Source organism: Octopus bimaculoides, chromosome 11 (genome assembly GCF_001194135.2).
Source record: "Octopus bimaculoides isolate UCB-OBI-ISO-001 chromosome 11, ASM119413v2, whole genome shotgun sequence".
NCBI classification, from domain to species: domain Eukaryota; kingdom Metazoa; phylum Mollusca; class Cephalopoda; order Octopoda; family Octopodidae; genus Octopus; species Octopus bimaculoides.
This window is the reverse complement of record NC_068991.1, coordinates 6,691,636-6,694,922: the sequence shown is the minus strand read 5'-3', so window position 1 is coordinate 6,694,922 and position 3,287 is coordinate 6,691,636. Positions and strand designations below refer to the sequence as shown.

Genomic DNA, 3,287 nt, shown 5'->3' with positions numbered 1-3,287 from the left:
TCCCGCAATCTTTTAGCATCCGCTGCTAGCCGCTCAATTAAGCTGGGTTGAATAGGTTGTAGTTTTATCATCATCATCATCCCAAACTTGTTGTCCTCGAGAGATTTTACCTAACTGATTTGCCCGTTAAAAAAATATATATCTCTCAAGATCCATCCATACGGGTAAGCAGTAATTTTATGTGCTTAAACTACAATATAGATACGATATAAATCAAATCCCAACGGATTATCACCTTAAATCATCAGTTGTTTTTTTTTTAACAATCTTTTAAATTTGATAATTATGCATTCAATATAAATATGCAATTTTAATATATATATATATATCTAAATATATATATATTAAATATATATTTCATATATCTTCTTTAAATCACTTGGATCCATTATTTATCAACATCTTCGGTATTTCATTTTTTTTTCTCATAATATATTCGATCTCTGTGTGTATTTCTTCGTTATACCCCATTTCTTACAATTGGAATTAAAAAAAGTAAAAAGTAAAAAAAACCCAGAAAAACGAGAAGACTGTTGCAAATATGAAATCCCTATTTATAATAATGATTGAGTGCAAAAATGTCTGCTTGTAAATTGTTATAGATGAACAAGCTTCTGGGGCGTGTAACACAATGTCTTTGCTTGCACTCAACCCCCATTACTAGAGAATTGCTCGTGTATGTGTGTGCGAGTTGTTGCTTCTTCTTCTCTAAACTACCCTTGTTGAATTGCATTCTATCGTCGTCTATATATGGATGCTAGCCATATATAGATCTCATATATATTAGTTTTCTGTTGTATATTTCATTTTATACACCTATGGATAGAGTTTACTACACTGCCTACCCAGCGTCATTATACAGATATTATTTATGTTCGTGCTTTCAGAGCATATATATATATATATGCATTTGTTCTATCTACTGATTGAAGTTATGTTGATGTGTAGCTGAAAATAATAAATATGCTCCCTTCGAAAATGAATATCATCCCTCTCCCTAGTTTCTCTTTATAATTTAAATAAATTCCCTCCATTTGATAGCAATTACAAACAAAAAAAGAATCATTAATATAAATATTTCTAACACTCCATTTATTTACAATGTATTCTTTCACTTTAATTATGATTCAATATAAATTACCTTAAAAAAAAATTATGCCTCAAGTACATGTTTTGGTATAAATTATACACACCCAATTATTTATATACTCGCGCGCATGAATACGAGTAGTTAATTTACATTTTTATTTTATTTTTTGTTCAGCTTCTAGATGTCTGTACAATAACATAAGATCAGGTGCTACATATAATCAGTCATCTAAATTACTTTTTAGCCTGATATATTATTATTTTATGTTATACATGCTGCAAGATGGCGATGTAGCCTTGCATTAATATATATATATATATATATATATATATACATACATAAATATATATATATATATATATATATAGCATGAGACTTAATTAATCTCAAGTTCTACATCTTATAATGAGAGTAAAGTTGCGAATAATAAAAGAAGAAAATGAAACTTTATTCCAGTTACTGCCGTTTTAGGGAGAAGTTTTCATGGCAGTGCAGTAGTAGCATTATTATAGCAACAGTGCTAAATTTGAGCAGCAGTATTCATACAGCAGTCCTAGTGTTTCTACTGCTGCTACTCCTTAGCTAGGTGGTGCCTGCAGACTCTCTTACACCCGCCACCACCTCTTTCTGAGTAATACGCCATCAAACAACCCCACTTGCCTTCAGTCTGATTTAGCTGACTCAAGCCACCACATCTAGTAACCAAGTCTGCCAGCTCCGAGCTTCTAATCCATTCTTTAGCTATCTACATGTAGATATTTTCATCCCGTCTGTATGTAGTCGGAGCTTGTGTCCAACAGGTCTCCCAACTAAATTTATTTTCCCTTACAAGGGATCGAATCCTATTGTTGGACAACTGTTGCGAAGGAATTTTTTTTTTTTTTTAATTTTCGTTAACACAGGAGAGATGTACCGAGGACTTACTTTATTCACAGATTGTCTGTCTTGGATTGGATTTACGAAACCCAGTTAAACCGTGTCGGATTTCGGACTATTATACGATCTTATTTTATCACCGAAACATTCGGCTATTTCTTTCATATTGGGACTTCGGAAAAAATACCTAAAACCACTCACAAAATATAAAACATTAATTTTATCTCATACGGGAAAGGGTAAATATCTGAAGTTTCTTTTTGGATTTTTATTGCACACACACACAGAATTGTTTAGGTCTGTCTCATTACTGGAGCAAAACTCGGTGCTTCGTACATTCGGCACAATCGTTAGAATATCGGATAAAAATGTTGTGCTACATTTATTCCATATTCTGAGTTCGAACCCCACCGAGGTTAAATTTTTCCTTTTTTTTCCTTCAAGGAAGGGATCGATAAAATGTAGCCTTCCATCTAATTCCTAAAGTCCGCCAAAATAAACTATCAGTTAAGTTCAGGTTTGATAATTATATCCTGTCCCCTCACTACCCTTTGATTTTAAGAAATTATTATCATTATTATTTTAGATCCTAGTGGTCTCTGAATGAATTAATAAATTGAGTCTTAAGAAACGCATGAATGTCTCAAGATTACATTCATCCTTTCCCTAAAACAAGACTTAAGACGTACGCCAGAAGCATTAGGGCGGTACCAGATGCCATAGTAATGCAGTTGGTTCTCAGCTAACCGAATCTGCGCCAGGTTTCGATTCCTAATTAGGAGCGGTTCATTTAATTTGAAATTCCAGGCGAAACATTGTGAAAGACACATTTTCAAGAGCATTTTTTTAAAAAGTTGGTGAATAGCTGCAAACTGTTGAGGGTCAGACTGAATTATTTGCAACCGCTACGTTGTAATTTCCTTTTCTATATTTAAATTTCACAGCAGTTAGTTGACTTCTATCCTTCTTCGGTTGTTAAGTCTATTAACAAAAAAAAAAACAGAAAAAGGTGTAGGGTAGGTTTGTGTGATGGTGTAAGAAATTTTTGACAGATGTCGTAGTGCCGCATTACGTTCTCAGAGTCCGCATCATAGCTACTAAATGCCACACCTTTCTGTTTCACCTCTAGAAATAATTCCAGGTTATGCATGAATGTGCTTATGTAAGGCTCTTCAGAAATTATTAAACGCTTTCTCATCTCACCCTTAAAATAATCTGTTTGAATTTGATGCAACCTGTTTTCGATGTTGTCCCCAAGAATGGCTAAAACCCCTAATGCTCCTGCTGAAAGTATGAATGCCACTAATTCTTGTTTCCTATT

At 33.3% G+C, this 3,287-nt stretch overlaps 1 protein-coding gene across 1 annotated transcript in view; it reads left to right on the top strand.

Annotated features, from left to right (window-relative positions):
* Nucleotides 1–1,734: 1,734 nt before the first annotated feature.
* Nucleotides 1,735–3,287, top strand: part of LOC106877151 (spectrin beta chain) — a 76,372-nt gene continuing 74,819 nt past the window's right edge. The window contains exon 1 of the mRNA XM_052971501.1: nt 1,735–2,205. The gene's annotated coding sequence lies outside the window, so the exon portion shown is untranslated. The remainder of the gene's footprint in view (nt 2,206–3,287) is intronic.